At 34.9% G+C, this 20445-nt stretch overlaps 1 long non-coding RNA gene across 2 annotated transcripts in view; it reads left to right on the forward strand.

Annotated features, from left to right (window-relative positions):
- The window catches only part of LOC104008470 (uncharacterized), a 126550-nt gene that overhangs the window by 15281 nt on the left and 90824 nt on the right, over positions 1-20445 (forward strand). Inside the window, exons 3-5 of one of the 2 annotated variants that reach the window (XR_010147534.1) lie at positions 396-428; positions 3525-3636; positions 11553-11619. This is a non-coding gene — a long non-coding RNA (uncharacterized LOC104008470). The remainder of the gene's footprint in view (positions 1-395; positions 429-3524; positions 3637-11552; positions 11620-20445) is intronic. The other variant, XR_683067.4, reaches the window with a different exon arrangement.

The raw sequence follows: 20445 nt of genomic DNA on the forward strand, positions 1-20445 counted from the left end.
AATTCAAATTTTCTGAATTCATTCAATAGCCTAAAAGATTATATTCTATTATTTCATCGCTTGAAATTTTCATTAACTACATATTGAATTAAGCTTGGCTCTTTTATTTAAAGTGTTTTAACCGGTTACTGAGGGTTGGACATTATTATATTTCTCAAATTATTTAGCCTTCCTATTTATATCCAGAAATTGCAAGCTTAGATAAGTGCAGCATAAATGTTGAGCTATTTGGATCAATTTCTCCATGAAGTTGGCCTTGAACTTTATAATTACTTTCTCTCATAAATCTAAAGCATATTTAATCCATCTTCACTTAACATTTATTATTATTTTATATGCATAATATATATCTTGAAAAAAATTTTTTGTGTGTCTTATGTCTTTTTATTTCCTAGAGAGAGCCTAACGCAGCTCCCTCCAAACCTCAGGTAATGGATAATTTTTTATAGTTTTTACTAATAAAAAGCATGCTAGACATAATTCAATTTAGAAGCTTTATACTGTATGTCATGGACCGTGGCTCTTCTTTCAACTTCAGGCTCTAAATAGAATAATAGTCAGGGTGTAGACTGCCTGCAGTTGAAACCTACTACTTCATTAGTTATTTGCTAATTCATAATAATTTTGTATTATTCTTTTAATATCTGTAAAATCTATAGTGATTCCCTCTCTCTCATTTCTGATATTGGAAATACGTACATTCTCTTTATCAGCCTGGCTAGAGGTTTATAAATTTTAAATATATCAGAGAGCCAGCTTTTTAATTTATTTTTCTGTTTTTCATTTAACTGACTTCTTCTGCCTTTATTAATGTTTTTTTCTTCTGTTTATTTTGGGTTCTATTTTCTCTTGTTTTTCTACTTTGTTAAATATAGGCTTTGGACATTGATTTGAGACCATTCTTTTCTAATGTGAGCTTTTACTGCAATAAATTTTCCTCTAAAAACTGTGTAGACTGCATTCTACAAATCCTATTATGTTGTGTTTTCATTTTCATTTGGTTCAAAGTAGTTTTTCATTTTTCATTTGGCCTCTTGTTTATACCATGGTTTATTTATAAGTGTGTTATTTAATTTCCAAATATTTGGGAATTTTCCATTTATCTTTCTGTTATGGATTTCTCATATTAATTTCATTGTGATCAGAGATCACTCTTTGTATGAATTGATTTGTTAAATTTATTAAGATTTGCCTTGTGACCCAAAATATGGCATAACTTGGTAAATGTTCCTTGTGGTCTTAAATATAATGTGTGTTCCGCTGTGGTTAAGTGAAGCAGTCTATAAATGTCAATTACAACAAGTTGGTGGGTAATGTGGTTTAGTGTCTCTACACTCTTAAATGATTTTCTATCACTATATTATCAAAATCCTTCACTGTAATTGTAGATTTATCAGTTTTACCTGGTTTTGAAGCTCTGTTACTAGACACATATATGTTGAGGATTAAATACTCATTATGAAATCATTATGAAATGACCCTCTTTTTCACTGGTAATTTTTTTAACAAAATTTTCTTTATCTGGCATTGATTCAGCCACATCAATTTTTTTTGTATTACTTGTAGCAGCCTATCTCTTTTTGCATCTTTTTACTTTCAACCTATGTGCACCTTTATTTAACGTTTCTTTTGATCAATGTATAGTTATGTCTTACTTTTTTACACAATATTACAATACCTGATAATTAGGAATGATTAGATCATTTGAGTTTGTTGTCATTACTGATAAAGCTGGATTGAAATCTGCTGTTCAGCCACTTCTGCTTATGTGTTTGATCTACCCTTTGTTTACTTCTTTTTCTACTTTTGTTAGGATTGAATATTTTTAAAATGTCATTTCGTCTCATTCATTGGTTTATTTGGTGGTTTCCTTCCTTCCTTCCTTCTTTTTTTTTTTTTTTTTTGACATACTCCCAGGCTGGAGTGCAGTGGCATGATCTCAGCTCACGGCAACCTTTTACCTCCTGAGTTCAAGCAATTCTTGTGCCTCAGCCACCCACGTAGCTGAAATTACAGGCCATCAAACCCGGCTAATTTTTGTATTTTTAGTAGAGACAGGGTTTTACCATGTTGGCCAAGCTGGTCTCGAACGCTTGACCTCAAGTGATCCACCCGCCTCGGCCTCCCAAAGTGCTGGGATTACAGGAGTGAGTCACCGCATTAGGCCTATTCTTTTCTTTCTTTAGGGGGGAAGGTTGCTGTAGGATTTACAGTATATACCTTTAAGTTATAGCCTACCTTCCAGTAATATAATACCATTTCATGTAGAATGTAAGTATGCAACAGTATTTATCAAGTTCCCCTCTTCTGGACTTTGTGTATTATTGTCATATGTCTTATTTCCACATTTGTTATGAACCCAATAGTATATTAATATTATTTTTCTTTAGTCGTATGCCTTACTTCCACATTTGTTATGAACCTAATAGTATATTGATATTATTTTTCTTTAGTCAATTGACCTTTTAAGATGACTTAAAAATAAGAAAAAGAATTGATATTTACTGACATATCATTATTACAATTCCCTATGCTCTTCATTCATAGCTATACATATAGATTCCATCTGTTATCATGCTTCTTCTAGCTGAAGGACCTCCTTTAACATACTTTGGAACTGCTGGTGATGAATTTTTTCAGCTTTTGTGTGTCTGAAAAAGTTTTGGTCCATTCTCTTCTTGCTTCCATTATTAAAAAAAAAAAAAAAAGGCTGGGTGCAGCGTAATCCCAACACTTTGGGATCCCGAGGCAGGTGGATCACGAGGTCAGGAGTTTGAGACTAGCTTGGCAAACTTGGTGAAACTCCAACTCTATTAAAAATACAAAAAAAAAAAAATTAGCTGGGCATGGTGGCGGGTGCCTGTAATCCCAGCTACTCGGGGGGATGAGGCAGGAGAATGGTATAAACCTGGGAGGCGAAGGTTGCAGTGAGCCAAGATCGTGCCATTGCACTCCAGCCTGGGCAACAGGGCGAAACCCCATCTCTAAATAAATAAATAAATAAATAAATAAATAAATAAATAAATAAATAAAATAAAAATTAAAAAAGAAAAAAAGAAAAGTTCTGCTGCTACTGTTCCTCTGTACATAATGGTTCTTTTTACACTGAGGATGTTTTGATTTTTTTTTCTTTTTCTCTGTATTTTTTAAGTAATTTAATGATGTTTTCTGCAGGTTTATATTACTTAGATTTTAATGAGCTTCCTGAATCTTTGAGTTTATAATTTCTATCAACATTTAAAAAAATTTAGACATTATTTCTTCATATCATTTACCTGTCCCTATTCCGTGTTTTTGATGACTGCAATTTACATGCATAGTAGGCAGCTTATTACTTAATGTTGTCTTACATCTCACTGATAATCTCTTGTCTTTTTCATGTCTTTTTCTGTTTCATTTTAGATATTTTCTATTGCTAAATCTTTAAATACATTTATCTTTTCTGCGATATTAACAAATATGCTATTGATTTCATTGTGCATATTTTAAATCTCAATTTTTTGTTTGTTTGTTTTTTGAGACAGAGTCTGTCACCCAGGCTGGAGTGCAATGGCAAGATCTCCGCTCACTGCAACCTCCGCCTCCTGGGTTCAAGGGATTCTCCTGCCTCAGACTCCTGAGTAGCTGGGATTACAGGTATGTGCCACCTCGCCCAGCTAATTTTGTATTTTTAGTAGAGACAGGGTTTCTCCATGTTGGTCAGGCTGGTCTTGAACTCCCGACCTCGAGTCATCTGCCCGCCTTGGCCTCCCAAAGTGCTGGGATTACAGGCGTGAGCCACAACGCCTGGCTAAATCTCAAATATTACAGTTTTCATCTACAGGAGATTATTTTGGATCTTTAAGTCTTCCATTCCTCTCTTTAACTTATTTAAGTTTTCATCTTCTTTCTTGAAAACACAAAGCATATTTATATAGTTTAATGTTCTTCTCTACTAAATCTTTCATCTCCATTATTTCTCAATTGGTTGTAGTTAATTATCTTTCCCTGTGACTGTGGGTTATAAATTATTATTTCTAAGCATGTCTGATAATTCTTGTTGTATGTCAACAATTTTTAATTTTGTTATTGGATGCTGAATTTTTTTTTTTTTTTTTGAGATGGAGTCTCACTCTATCACCCAGGCTGGAATGCAGTGGTGCAATCTCAGCTTACTGCAACCTCCACCTCCCTGGTTCAAGCAATCCCCCGCCTCAGCCTCCCAAGTAGCTGGGATTACAGGTGCATGCCACCATGTTCGGATAATTTTTTTTTTTTTTTTTGTATTTTTAGTAGAGACGGGATTTTACCATGTTGGCCAGATCAAAATATGATTATTAGAGTTTGTTCTAGAACACAGTTATTTGGAAGAACTTTGAGCTTTCTAATTGTTTGAATTCAAGCTTTGTTAGGCAAGACCAGAGAAGCATTAGTCTAAGGCTAATGTTCCCCCACTACTGAGGCAATGCCCCACTGCATATTCTACCTGATGCTCATGTCTTATGAAGTTTTTCCTCTCTGACTGGTGGGAACATAAAATATTTCTGGCTTCTTGTGATCTTTTGGAATTGTTCCTCTTGCTTTCTTAGGTAGTTATTTCCCCAGTACTGGTAGTTTCCTCTCCCTCATCCTCTGATTAGTCCTCTGATGAAGACTAACATGAAGACTAATTCTGCAGATCATAAGAGCTTTCTCACTCCACAGTGTACTCCTTTTGGTACTCTGTCCTATGAACTCTAGCTGGATGGGCCACAACAGACTCCAGCCTCTATTGCTTCCACTCAGGGAGACTCTGGGACCCACCTAAGGTCTCCCTCCCTACCATACAGCCTGGAAACTGTCTCCAACAGTAAACTGGGGCAATCACAGGGCTTACCTCATTTGTTTCCCTAACCTCAGGGTTTAGTATTCAATGCTGACTTTTGTCCAGTGAAATTGCACTTTCAAACACTTTGTTCAATTTGTTGTAGTTTTTTAAAGGGTGAGAATGGGTCTGTTCCCTGTTATTCTGGTTTGGCTGGAAACAGAAGTCTCTAGTTATCCATTCAAACAAAAATTGATATCACAACCGAATTTATTGTTTGTTTATTTATTTTTGAGACTGCATCTCACTCTGTTGCCCAGGCTGGAGTGCAGGGGCATGATCCCAGTTCACTTCAGACTCCACTTCCTGGGCTCAGGTGATACTCCCATCTCAACCTCCTGAGTAGCTTGGACTACAGGTGTGCACCACCACATCTGGCTAGTATTTGTTTTTTTGTTTGTTTGTTTGTTTTTTCTTGTAGAGATGGGGTTTCACTATGTTGCCCAGGTTGATCTCTAACTCTTGGGCTCAAGCAATCTGCCAGCCTTGGACTCCCAAAGTGTTAGGATTATAAGCATGAACCACCGTGCCCAGCCCACAATCTATTTTATACAAGTTACTATTCATTTAGCTGGAGCACAGTGTTGAAACAAACAGACCACATTTTTACAATCATGTGGTCTCCATTCTAGTGGAGTCTTATAATTAGTAAATCAGATAAGCAAATATGCATAAAAATATCTTAGAGGGTTTAAGAGTTGTGAATAAAATAGAAGATGTTACATGATTGATATGGTTTGGCTGTGTCCCCACCCAAATCTCGAATTGTAGTCCCATAATTCTGCTCTGTCGTGAAAGGTACCTGGTGGGAGGTAATAAAATCATGGGGGCGGGTCTTTCCCATTCTCTTCTTGTGGTAGTGGATAAGTCTCATGAGATCTGATGGTTTTATAAAGGGAAGTTCCCCTGCACATGCTCTCTCTCTTGCCTGCTACCATGTAAGATGTGACTTTGATCCTCACTAACCTTCTGCCATGATTGTGAGGCCTCCCCAACCATGAGGAACTGTGAGTCAATCCAAACCCTTTCCCTTATAAATACCCAGTCTGGGGTATGTCTTTATTAGCAACATGCGAACAGACTAATACAGTGATAGAGAATAACAGAATAGTCTATTTTAGTTAGGTTGATTAACAAATCTCTCAAGGGATGGCATATGAATATCTATGATGAAAAACTAGCCATGCAAAGACCTGGAATAAGTACATTTGAGGTAGAGGGAAGTGCAAACATGGAGGACTGAAGTCAGAAACAAAGCTTTTCCCACCAAGAAGGAGGATTTGATGCTAGATAGTAGTCTTCTATACATTTCTGTCTCCATTATGTGGTATGGAGAGGCAAAATATAAAAGCTCAGTAACATGGCTTATTGTTAATCATGGATGAAAGTCCAAAGCAAACATTTGACACTATAGAGATTACTCTCAATAACTCCACCAACTTAACATGAGGCTAGAAAACTGAATAAAGGTTTTAAAATCCTTTTCTGTTATAATCAGTCAGGGTAAACCAGTTTTTGTTTTAGTAACAAAAACAATAACAATAACAAAATCCAACCAAACAATCAAAACAATTTCTTGTTAACACAGATTCATCAGACCTTAACCTACATTGGAGTTAACAGTTGATAAAAGGGCTCAATTCATTGTAGTTACTTAGGATCTCAGGGTGACAAAAGTTAACCTTGACTGATGCTTTCATAATCATTTTCTAATGGACAAGAATATATGGCAAGTAACACACTGTATTCAAAAGTTTCAAGAAATGATTCATATTGTTTCCACTCATATTATGTTTATAAAAACATATTAATATAGCACACCTAACTTTGAAAGGGTAGAGAAGGATGGGCATGGTGGTTCATGCCTGTAATCCCAACAATTTGTGGGGCATAAGTGCATAGGTTTCTTGAGCCCAGGAGTTTGAGACCAGCCTGGCTAACATGGTGAAATCCCATCTCTACAAAAAATACAAAATTAGCTAGGTATGGTGGTGTGAACCTGTGGTCCCAGCTAGGTGGGAGAATAAGGTGAGAAGATCACCTGATCTCAGGTAGGTCTAGGCTGTAGTGAGCAATGACCATTCCACTGCACTCCAGCCTGGGCAACAGAGTGTGACTCTGTCTCAAAAAAAAAAAAAAAAAAAAAAAGTAGAAAAGAAGAAAGAGTAGGGAAGTGCAATTCTACCGTGTGTGGAAAGCAGAGAGAAAGAAATATTTTATTATATTGCTAATGAAGGCCACACCCTCTATCAAGGAATCTGTATATTCATGCCTCGAATAAAACTAGAAATTTTCCCTTATTTAATCAAATTCAGTATGAAAGCACTATTCATGGAATAGAAGATCAAGTATTAGGCACACACTCACTTATATTCTGAATTTTCTTTACTGTCTTCGAATTCCAGTCAGTAAAGTTTTTTTTTTTCCTATAAGAAAGATAATTTAAAAGTGGTAACTTACTCCAAGAAAAGTTTCAGCAGCTTTGAGAACAAAGTTCTACATTTAAAAGCTATCTCTTACTTTGAGAAGCAACCTTTACAAGAAGGCAGTATTAAAAAGTTTCAGGATTCTATTGTAAATTGAACTGCTTCCATGAGAATACCCATCTGAGAGAAAAGACAAAATGGATCTGGGGAATAATTAAACACTGAAGTAGACAAAAAAATGTCATTTTCCCTAGTACTGTCTCCAACTACTATAGTCCAGGGTAACTGCACGTTTACTTCTCCTCAAGAAAGAAAGAAAAAGAAAAAATATATGCACTTAAATCCGGGAACCTAGCTATGATGTTAGGAACTTTTATGTATGTAGATAATAGCATTTTTTAGCTTTCCTGTGTTTTGATTATATATATATATACACATACATATATATATTTCATTTATATATTCATTTTATATATAAAATATTCATTTATATGTATAAATATATATGCATATATATATGAATATATATAAAAGAATATATAAATAAATAAACATATATATATATATATATATTCTTCCTAGAATGATGGTTATTTCTCATCTGGGAGAACCCTCCACCATCTACCCTCCTCAGACCACTCCAGGCCTTGGGTAGTTGTCTTACAACAGGTTTTTCAAGGCTGTAGAGAGTAACGTATGCTTTTTCTTGGCATTCTTTTCATTGGATCTCATTTTGTAGCTTCTCCTTACCATAAGAAAGGGGCCAAATAAATCCTTTCATTTGACTCAATTGAGAAGTTTGGCCAAATGAGTACAAGTAGATAACAAGCATCTTACAAAGTCTAACTCTTACAATTACATGCACCAAGGCTTGGGGAGATTACTCAAGGTTTTTGACATCAAATACTAGTAATTTTAAACAGGGAGTTCAATCTTCTTGGAGATTTTCATGCACTTACTTCTAATTCAAAAGTACAACATAAGTTGAAGTTGTGTCAGATGAGGGAAGTGGGAGAGCTTTTGGTCTTCATCAGTATCATGAATATTAGATATGAATTCTAATTTAATTATACTTATGGCTCTTTCTTTGATAATTCAAATAGCCCTGTCATGTTGAACCAATAAAAGTACATATGCTAATATATAACTTCATGAGCTACGAAAAACTAGTAGGAAATATTTGCCTTTACCTCAAGAAGATTGAGTTATGTCTGCGTACACACAAACACAAACTTTTGCATCCACCCATATAAGAAGAGGTTCATTCTTCTATATAACCATGAACACCCATAGGGAATGGCGCTCATTTCTTTGGTAATGCTCATTCAGTCACCTTCCATCAAATGCAGTTTCCAGAAGAATATGTAAATTATATTGTATTGTCCTTCACTTTCAGCTTCAAAACTAGTGCTTGTGAAAAACTGTGATGGCTTGAATGACTCAAGGTCTGTACACCACAAAAGTGTACTTTTCGTCCTGGTGAGGAGAAAAAGCCTCTTCTGTACGGCTTCCTTGATCATCCTGTGGTGTGACTGTGGAAAATAATTTGGGGCACCTTTTATCTGCCTTTGTTTTGTCCAGACAATTAGCTAGGCAACTGTTTTCCCTCAGCTAATTCTAAAGACTCCATCCGATCTTATGCTCCGAAAACTTATTACTGACAAAACCTTTTCTTCCAAGGTCAGTTTTTGGTGCTATGATTGCCATCTTCCCATTATATTTAAGTGATAGAAAGGTAGATTTTTCTTATCAAAATTTAGCCAATAATTTCTACTGGAAGTATAAAGCATTTAGAATTCTCTGTGATATAGTAGAACAAGAAATTCTAAGCATACCACTGCTTTTGGGGGACATTTCAAACTAAAGAGGAATTGGAAAAAACATTTCACAGGTTAGAATATGTGATTTTCACATAGTTTTGGTGTTAATGTTTGAAAAATCTGAGAAAAGATCCCCCACACATACACACCCTCAACAGGTATAAGTAGCTAAGTCTCCATCAGTTACAAATAATATCCTCTATCAACGTTATATTTTTTATGCCAGAACAATTTCTCACTGGTTTGGTTATTTTGAGGCTTTTTATAAGTATGAGTATAAGCCAACTGAGTCATTATATTTATATGATCATTAAACTAGGAGTCTCTAAGGGTGAATAGCTGTGAGACACTAGGCAAATCTCTCTTATTTCCTTATCAAAAGCTAACTGCCTGTAATGAACTATTTATATCACAGGCTTATGGTAGGAATCAAATATGATGATGCATATAAAAGATTTATTATACCATTATAAATGTTACAAAATACCATTATAAATATTGCTATTAATATTATGACAAAAATAATATGCAAATTATTATTACCAACAGGACCATTTTCACACTGAAGTAAACTGTATGAATAAACCTAAAGTATAGCAAACTTATTTGGGAATCTGAGCAAAAATATTCCATAACTACCATAGTGGATAGCCAGGATAAGAACCAGAGTTAGAAATAACTAGGCCATCCCAGTGTATCAAGAATATCTAAAAATTGTTATCATGAAACTATTTTTTTGAATGTGATAATCATAAAAAGCCCAACATTGTAATAGTTCTTTCTTTTCTTTTTTTTTTTTTTTTTTACCAAGACTTAACTGAATCTTTTCTCTAGATTCTGTTCTGATTCGATGTACAAGAATCTGTCCACATGAGAATAGCTGAGGTCAACAGTATCAAAATATTACATCAGCTTGATCCAGGTTGACCTCACTGTGTATGTGTGTTTGTGTATTGTGTGGGTTATAATACAGTCTCAAGCGTAAATACTGATCCCAAACTGGAAGTCATTGCAAACCTTCTTTGGGAAGTTTTAACAAATATACCATTTTGTCAGAATGTATTTCAGTTGTACAATCATCCCTTGGTATCCATCGGGGAATCATTTTGGGACCTCCTGTGAATATCAAAATCTGAAAATGCTCAATTACTAAATATAAAATGATTCAGTATTTGCATATAGCCTACACAAATCCTCTAATATACAGTAAGTCCTCACTTTGACAGGTTCTTGGAAACTGACTTTAAGTTAAATGGCATATAAAACAAATTTCACCATAGGCCAATTGATGTAAACAAGAGTAAAGGTTTTATAGCATATTTCTAGTCACAAGATCATCACCAAACTTCTAAACAAAGACCCAAAACACTAGCAGTATTAAACACTGAAATAAATGATCACTAAACACACATTTAAGAAAGATCAGTCCAGCTCAGTGAGTCATACATGTAATCCTAGCACTCTGGGGGCTGAGGCAGGAGGATCGCTTGAGGCCAGGAATTTGTTACCAGCCTGGGCAACATAGTGAAACTCCGTCTCTACAAAAAAAAAAAAAAAAAAAAAAAAAAAAAAAAAAAAAAAAAAAAAATAGCTGAGCATGGTGGTACATGCCTGTAGTCCTAGCTACTCAAGAGGCTGAAGTGGGAGGATTGCTTGAACCCAGGAGGTCAAGGCTGCAATGAGCTGTGATCATGCCGCTGTACTCCAGCCTGGGCAACAGAGTAAGACCCTGTCTTAAAGGAAAAAAAGAAAGAAAGAGGAATAAAAAGTAGGATACTTGTTTACTCAATTTTGAGTGAATCAGTGAGTAACAGCAGTTGTAGTGGTGGTGGGTTAAACCAAGTAATCAATGCTTGCAGAGTGAAAATTGAAAAGATCGCCTTTTCCCACGAAACAGTTCAAAAACAACCACAAATATGGCAAGCTTGCTGATTTTGTGCCACATTTTTTTATTTTTGTACATTTGTGTGGTTATTATCTACTTTACAAATTTTTATTTGACAATAATTTGTATCCATTTATTCGTTTTTCAAACTGCTTATTTCAGTTCAGAGTCTTGGCTGGCCAGAGCCTGTCCTGGCAGCTTAGGGAGCAAAGAGAAAACCCACCCTAGACCAGGCACTATTCCACTGCAGGGAGCACTCACACCCACACTCACACACCTTCCCCTAACACAGTACAACCATTCAGATATGGCAAGTATCCTAATGTGCACATTTTGGAGCAGAAACTTGAGTACCCAGAGAAAACCCAGGCAGACTTGGGGAAAATGTACACTGTACACAGAAAGTGGGGCTAGCCAGGAAGCAATTATTATTTTTCTCATCAACATTATAATGAAATGATGCTGAAGTAAATTACATTACTCAAAGGCCTGCTGTGCTTTAAATAATTTCTAGATTACTTATAAGACCTAATACAATGTAAATGTTATGTAAATCATTATTATACTGTATTGTTTAGGGAATAATGACAAGAAAAGCCATGTGCAGACTCAACCATCGGAGACCTAACTACATTTTCAATCCAGGTTGGTTTTACTCGAGATTTGTTGAATCCATGTATGTGGAACCCAGAGATAGAATGCAGACTGTTGTTAGATTACATCAACTGGAATCATTTCTCATTTCCCGTTACTCCAAAAGGGAGAGGCAGTTTCACAAAGTTTAATTTTTCCTATCCAATTTTATTGGATATCTACCATATCCATCAGATACTATGTAAAATGATGAAAATTCAGATATGGGTATGATGGAATTTCTGCTTTTAAGAAGCTTCAAATCAAGAAGGAAAATTTTGTATCAAATAATTATTGACAGGAAAATAGGTGATTACACTTTGAAATTGGTCAATGCTTTCCAGTTTTTATGAGCAACAATGTCAGATTATTTATATTCTCCCTCCTTGGGGGCAATTAATGTATGTCTCTAAATGAGTAAAAGTTTTCCTAGGAGTACATTAACAATTGAAAATTAAAATGGCTTAAGTGAGGTCTTTTTCTCTTGTGTCTACAAGAGTCAGAACAACATATGTGCATGTGTGTAGGTATATAATTTTATATATGTATATTTATTTATAGCTGGGAGTAAAAAAGAGGAGACGTTTATTCATTCTCTTCTTCATCTCTATATGTTTCTTTTTCTGCCTCTCTTTCTTTATTTCACTATTTATAACTCACTCTTCTTATTTATTTATTTATTTATTTATTTATTTATTTATTCCTCCATCAAATATTTACTGAGTGATAGTCTATGGGTAAACAGGATGTACTAGGTAGAAAAGATCTTGAACCTCCTAGAAAACTCTACTTAGAGTGTATTACAGGTGAATATGTTGACGGATAGCATAAACTCTAGTGTGAAACTTCAAGAGTTTGATTCCCATCTCTACCACTTAGCAACTATGTGAATTTGGGCAAGTTACTTATTCTCTTTATTCCCTAGTTTTCTCATCAAGAATATGACAATTATAATAGTATCTACTTAAAAGAACTGTGATGATGTTAAACTTCACCTGAGCCCTATGCCATTAGAAAGCTGCAGTGGTTAAGAAATCTTTCCATCCTTTCATGCTAATCTCAAAGGACCCTGCTCTCCATATTCTGAGATAAGACAGATCTCCATCCTTCCTTATAGCTCCAATAGGACTCCTGGATGACTTTCTTTTTTTAACTTAGTCTGATCATTTGTTGATCCTTGTAATGAGATTAATGATTTAGAGAGAGCATGTCTTTGTTGGGTGCAAAGAAGACAAAGAAGTTGGTTTGTTAGTCTGTGCTGTTTATTGATGTATCTATTTTGAGCTCAAATTATTAAGAATGTACACCCACTGAGTAGAGACCGGGTCTTTGAAATGGACCTGTGAATTGTGTATTTGTGTGTTTATGCTTGACTCATGGCTGCAATTATATAATTGAGACTATAAGCTATCTGTATCTGTCCATATGTTTATATGTCTATAATTCAAAAAAGTCTTTCACTTCAACTATGTGAATATACAATAAATTTCTTACCTCTGGATAGTACTAATTAATTAGTACTATTACTACTATTTGAAATTCCTTACATTAAAGAAGTTCTATCATGATTGGCTTAGGGATAAAGAAGCCTCTATACAATTGGCCAATCCTAATATTACCAGAAATTAAGAAAACAATCTCAAATAATTTCAAGGTGAAAAAAAGAGATATTCTTAGAGAAACTAATTCAAAAATATTTCAAGAATATTCACATAATTTAGGTAAAATGTCAGCAAATAAGACTAGTTTAATAATTTTGGTTTAATACAAATAATTATGTTTTCTCTAAATTGTCATTATTATCAGTATAATGCAAGTATACGGTATTCGTCCATTTTCATACTACTATAAAGAACTGTCCAAGACTGGGTAATTTATAAAGGAAAGAGGCTTAATTGACTCACAGTTCAGCATGAATGGTGAGGCCTCAGGAAACTTAGAATCATGGCCGAAGGCAAAGGGGAAGCAAGGCATCTTCTTCATAAGGCAGCAGGAAGGAGAAGTGCTGAGCAAAGAGAGAAGAGCTCCTTATAAAAACCATTAGATCTTGTGAGAACTCACTCACTATCAAGAGAACAGCATGAGGGAAACTGCCCCCATGATTCAGTTACCTCCACCTAGTCTCTCTCTCAACACATGGGAATTATGGGGATTATAATTTAAGATGAGATATTGGCCAGGAACACAAAGCCTAACCATATCATATCCTTTTTTTTTTTTTTTTTTTTTTTTTTTTTTGAGACGGAGTCTCGCTTTGTCGCCCAGGCTGGAGTGCAGTGGCGCGATCTCGGCTCACTGCAAGCTCCGCCTCCCGGGTTCATGCCATTCTCCTGCCTCAGCCTCCCGAGTAGCTGGGACTACAGGTGCCTGCCACCATGCCCGGCTAATTTGTTTTTGTATTTTTAGTAGAGATGGGGTTTCACCGTGTTAGCCAAGATGGTCTCGATCTCCTGAACTCGTGATCCGCCTGCTTCAGCCTCCCAAAGTGCTGGGATTACAGGCATGAGCCACCGCGCCTGGCCCATGTACATTTTTATTCTACTTCGGTATGTTATTTTTAAGCTTATAGGTTTACTGATCAAATAAGCTAGTATTATTTCTACTTAAGGTATAATATTACAAAAAATTACTTTGGGTTTAACAAAATTGAGTAATTATTCTAACAAACTGTATTTCAACAGTAATTATATTTTCTGGTAAGTAAGTTTGAAGAGAATTTCCAAGATCTTTAGATAATTTGAAACCTTCGACTGTTACTAAATTGAGATAATTAATGGGCGTTCATTAAGTATCCAGATAGAAGATTCATTAGGTATCTAGGTAGAATTTCAAAGATAGAAATACTAAAACATTAGTCATAAAGAATAATTGTAAGTTCATGTTTTTTTGCCTCATATTAATATGGTGCCAAGAGGCTATACATATTTGTGTTAATAAATGTGTTCATTTTTGCCATTTTGAGAAATTATACTACAAGAAAGTATTTTTGTTAAAGAAAAAAGAGAGTATAGCTTTGTCTTAAAGTAAAATGACTGTTACAGAATGAGGAGGAGGGAAGTTTAAGAAAAAAAATTTTAATGTATAAACTTGTAAAAAGGTCAAGAAAAGGGAATTTGTATTCGTCAATGCATAAGATTTTCAAAAAAAGTTTGTGTTTTCTTTTTTTCTTTTTAATATACTGGTCTTTTTAAGAGGTTCTAAAAGTTTTTTTTTTTTTTTTTCTGGGTAATCTGCCTGAAAAATGAAAACTGTTTCTTCTCAGAATAAGTTCTTATGTTTTAATCTTGATTTTATCATGTCCTTGACTTTTTAAGATAACCAATACTCTCACTTTTGAAATAACTAATATATTTAACAATTATATTACCACCTATATTTACTTTTAAAATATTACCTTGTCACTTTAAATAGAAGTCAAGTATTGTTTCTCACTGAACTGTGATCCTACATTAATCAAATCTCCTGACAATTTTGATATTTCCCCTTTTCTTTTCTTTTTTTTTTTTTTTTTTTTTTGCAGTTGCAAGATTTAATAGAGTGAAAACAGAGCTCCCATACAAAGGGAGGGGACCCAAAGTGGGTTGCCATTGCCGGCTCGAATGCCTGGGTTTATACCCCGATCATTGTCCCTCCCGCTGTGCTCAGGCATTAGATGATTGGCTATTTCTTTACCTCCTGTTTTTGCCTATTCGCTTTTCAGAACTAAATCTTAAATGATAGATTTTGCCCCTCAAACTGCCATTGAGACAAAGAAGATAGAGGGTGATATGATAGTATGTGGAGGACATTTTTTTTTGAGACGGAATCTGGCTCTGTCGCCTGGGCTGGAGTGCAGTGGCACAATCTCAGCTCACTGCAAGCTCTGCCTCCTGGGTTCACAGCATTCTCCTGCCTCAGCCTCCCGAGTAGCTGGGACTACAGGTGCCCGCCACCACGCCAGGCTAATTTTTTTGTATTTTTAGTAGAGACGAGGTTTCACCGTGTTAGCCAGGATGGGCTCAATCTCCTGACCTTGTGACCCGCCCACCTCGGCCTCCCAAAGTGCTGAGATTACAGGCGTGAGCCACCAAACCCGGCCTGTGGAGGACATATTTTTAAGGACAGAGTTTAGGAGAGTCATTCAGCCTTGCTACCTGCACCCTACACTGTAACACATGGCAGCCTGCTTGGTTTTAACAACAGGTAAAAGAAACATTGCCTTGTGCTCTCAAGCAGTTCTCCACCCTAAATTATCAGATCCCATTAAATTATAGGTTTTACTCATGAAAAAGATGCTCTGTTGTATTTGAAAGATTTCAAATATTTCTTTCCATCTGCATGAACATGCCCCCTCTTTTTTTCCCCTTTGTGAACTTTTAAGGTGCTCATCCAGGAATTAGTAGGGTGCTAGAGTGATTTTTCTCTCCATAACTCTGCCCGACTCAGTCCCTATCTTTCTTCAGTCTCTATTTAATCTTTATTTTATTAGATCTTGCCCAATCACTCTACACAAAATGGCAATCCCTCCTTCTATGTGACTTTCCTCCCACCACACATATGTACCCAGTGCTTATCTCCTAATCCTTTCTTATTTCCCTGGTACTTACTGCCAGCTTACATGTTATGTATTTATTTGTTTTATGTTTATTCTGAAACTTTTCTCACTGGAACATGAGTTCTTTGAGAGGAGGGACATTTGTATATTTGAGTCCCTGCTATGTACCCAGCTTGTAGAACAGAAACTGGCAAATTATAGGCACTTAGTAAATACTGGTTGAATCAATTAAAGATTAACTCCCCATTAGAGGATACTACACTTAGGACTATATGAGAATATATGAAACACACCTCTTGCCTTCAGAAAAGAAGTGGAACAACGAAACCATTAAAGTTCAGAATTTAGAGGGCTGAAATCTGGAGAGGTAAGGAAATGGGTCATAGATGTACCCATGCATGGATGGAAGGACTTTGAGGATATGACAAAATAAGAGGGGAATGGTAGGAAATAATGTAGCAGATTTAAGAAATGATGTAATCATAGTGCAATAGAAAGTCTGGCTATTTATTTATTTATTGAATATTCACTGCATAATCACAACTGTGCTAAGCTTAGAAATGATGAAGTCTACCCTTGATTTCACAGACTAGTGGGAGAAACAGACAAGAAAATAGATGTTAACGCTTTAGCGATAAGTGCTATAATAGATTATAAAAATGCATAAATATTGCTATTATAACACCTTACAACTGAATTCCCTCTGGGGAAGAACTTGACCTAGGGGAGTTGTGTTGATACGCTGCTTAGGATAATGCATGATGCATTTGAGTTGCATTCATATTGTTTTATGTATCAACAGTTAATTCCTTTTTACTGCTGAGTAGTATTCCATTGTGTGGATGTACCATAGTTTCCTTATCCACTAACCACTAGATTTGGGTTGCTTCTACTTTTTAACAATTATTAATAAAGCCACCATCAGCATCTGAATGTGATTTGTTATGTGAACATAAATTTGGATTTCTCTTGAGTAAATATTAATATGTTAACATAAGTTTATGTTTAACTATGTGAAATGCTGCCAAACTGTTTCCCATCTTCAGAGAATAAATTTCTGGTTTTTGGTTTTATTTCTCAGCCACCCTTATATGGTTTGGCTGTGTCTCCATCCAAATCTCATCTTGATTTGTAGCTCCCATAATTGCCACATGTTGTGGGAGGAACCCAGTAGGAGATAATTGAATCATGGAGGCGGTTCCCCCATACTGTTCTCGTGGTAGTGAATAAGTCTCATGAAATCTGACGTTTTATAAGGTGTTTTCCCTTTTGCTTGGCTCTCATTCTCTCTTGCCTGCCACGAGGTAAGACATGCCTTTTGCCTTCTGCCACGATTGTGAGGCCTCCCCAGTCACGTGGAACTGAGTCCATTAAACCTCTTTTTCTTTATAAATTTCACAGTCTCAAGTATGTCTTTATCAGCAGCATGAAAACGAACTAATACACACCCAGTTTGTGGCAATTTGTGATGGCAGTCTTAGGAAACTAATCCACCTAATAATGATATTAAGCACTTTTACATATGCTTGCAATCTGAGTATCTTCTTTGGTGAAATGTCTCTATAGTTCGGCTTTTTTGTGTTTTCAAATAACTTGGATTGCTTGTTATTATTGGATTTTAAAATTCTGTATCATTTCAGACACAAATTCTTTATCAGCTATATAATTTTAAAACCTTGTCTTCCAGTCTGTGACTTGTCTTTTTACTTTTTCAATGGTATTTTTCACCGATTATGTTTAAATTTGAATACAATTTAATTATCTTATTTTTTTCTTTTTTGAACAGTGATTTTGGTGACTTATCTAAGAATATGTTGGGCAATCTAAAAATCATAGAGACTTTCTCTTTTGTTTTCTTACAGAAGTTTTGTGGTTTTAGGCTTTACAGTGAAAGGTGTTATATGCGTTGAGTTAGTATTTTGAAAGGTCTGAAGTATGAGTTGAGGTTAATTTTTTTTCTTGCTTAGAGTCATCCAGTTTTTCTAGCATCATTTGTTGAAAAGATTATCTTTTTTCTTTGAATTATTTTAGCACCTTTGTCTAAAATCAATTGTGTATATATATATGGATATACTCCATTTTTCTACATATCAATCCTTCCACAAAAAACACAATTATGATTACTGTAGCTTTATATATAATAAGTTTGAAGTCACTTAAAGCGAGTCTTATAGCATTATTCCTCATTTTCAGAATGGTTTGACTATTCTATTTCCTTTGACATCTAAGTATATTTTATAATTAGCTTGTTGATTTCTATTTAAAAATCCTGCTAGAATTTTGTTCAAAATTGCATTAAATCTATAAATCAACAAAGGGAGAACTGACATCTTAGTAATGAACATAGTATATCTTTCTAATTATTTCAGTCTTAGCCCTTTCGTTAGTGCTTTGTCATTTTCAGTATAACTTCCTAACTGCGATTTTAAGCAAAATGATGTATAACAAAACTCATTTTTTTCTCATCAACATCATAATGAAACATTAAAGAAAACAATGTTATTTCAGAACCTGCTGTACATTGTTTTATTTAAAGTCACTTTCACCAAGAACCTATTGACAATGATAAGTGAGGACTTACTGTAAACAAGTTTTGCACTTAATTTTAAAGCTTTATACCTATTTCATGTTGTTTATACATTTTTAATGTTGTTTGGTGCTATGATAAAAAAACACTACTTTTAAATATTGATTTCTATTTATTTAATGCTAGTATATAGGAAGACAATTGATTTTGGTATAATTTTGTTCTACAATCACAAAAGCTTACTTACTAGTTCTAAGATAAGTTTTTAGGGTCTTTGAGATTTTCTACACAGATAATCATATCATCTACAAAAGAAGTATTTTTATTCCTTCATTTTTTTACCCGTATGCCTTTGATTTATTTTCCTTGTTTTATTGCAATCACTAGTATTCCAGTATAATGTTGAATAGGAGTGACAGGAGCTGCCACCCTTGCCCTGTTCCTGATCTTTGTAGAATGAATTCAGTTCTCACTATGTGTATAGTTTTATAGATAACCTTTATCACATTAAAGATGTTATTTTCTTTTGCTAATTTTCTGAGAATTATCATTTCTTATATATTTTTTAATATAATTTTTCTGCACTTAGTATTTACTCATCTATTGTCTTTTTGCTTATATTTTATTGTATTACTTTTTTTTCTTAGTGGTTGCACCAGAGACTACAATGTATACAGCTCCCCCTTTTACTCTATGTATGTAGAGGTAACATTTTACTACACCAATAAAATTTAGAAATCTTACTACAAGTATTTAGGTTCCTCCTTTATCTTATAGTTGCCATACATACACATACAAACTTGACTTCACTGGACGCTGCAATAATTTTTGCTTTCAATAGTCATATGTATTTTATAGAATTCAGGGGAGAAATTTGTCTTTTATATTACCCCAGATAGTCACTATTTTTCATGCTCTTTCTTCATTTCCAAACTTTGAAGTTTCTGTTTAGTGTAATTTCCCATCAGCCTGGAAAACTTCCTTCAGCATTTCTTTTAGAGCAGATTTGCTGGTGACAAATTCTCTGTTTCCTTTCATCTGTGAATGTTTCTATTTCATCTTCTTTCATGAAGGACATTTTCAATGTATATAGAAGTTTTTGTTGATAGCTTTTTTCTCTTAGCATTTTAAATTTGTTGTTTCACTGTCTTATGGCCTACATGGTTTCTGACAAGAAATAGAAAGTAATTTACATTTTGTCCCCCCTATGTAATATGTTAGTTTTCTCCATTTGCTTTCAAGATGTTTTCTTTATCTTTGGTTTTCATCAGTTACATTGATGTGTGTCTGGATGGTCTTTTAGTTTTTAATTTATTTGGGGATGGGGAGTTCAGGGTTGTTGAATCTGTAAGTGTATAATTTTTCAGATTTAAACATTTATTTTAGTCTATCTTTAAGTCCACTGACTTTTCCCTCTGTCATCTTCATTCTGCTATTGAGCTCTTTCAGTGAAAAATTTATTTCAGATATTTCATTTTTTCGTTCTAATTTTTTTTTTTTTTTCTTTGAGACAGAGTCTCACTCTGTTGCCAGGCTGGAGTGCAGTGACACGATCTCGGCTCACTGCAACCTCTACCTCCCAGGTTCAAGGGATTCTTCTGCCTCAGCCTCTTAAGTAGCTGGGATTAAAGGTACATGCCACCATATCCAGCTAATTTTTTGTATTTTTAGTAGAGACGGGGTTTCACCATGTTGGTCCGGCTCATCCTTAACTCCTGACCTCAGGTGGTCCACCTGCCTGGACCTCCCAAACTGCTGGGATTACAGGCATGAGCCA

Source organism: Pan troglodytes, chromosome 9 (genome assembly GCF_028858775.2).
Source record: "Pan troglodytes isolate AG18354 chromosome 9, NHGRI_mPanTro3-v2.0_pri, whole genome shotgun sequence".
NCBI lineage: Eukaryota > Metazoa > Chordata > Mammalia > Primates > Hominidae > Pan > Pan troglodytes.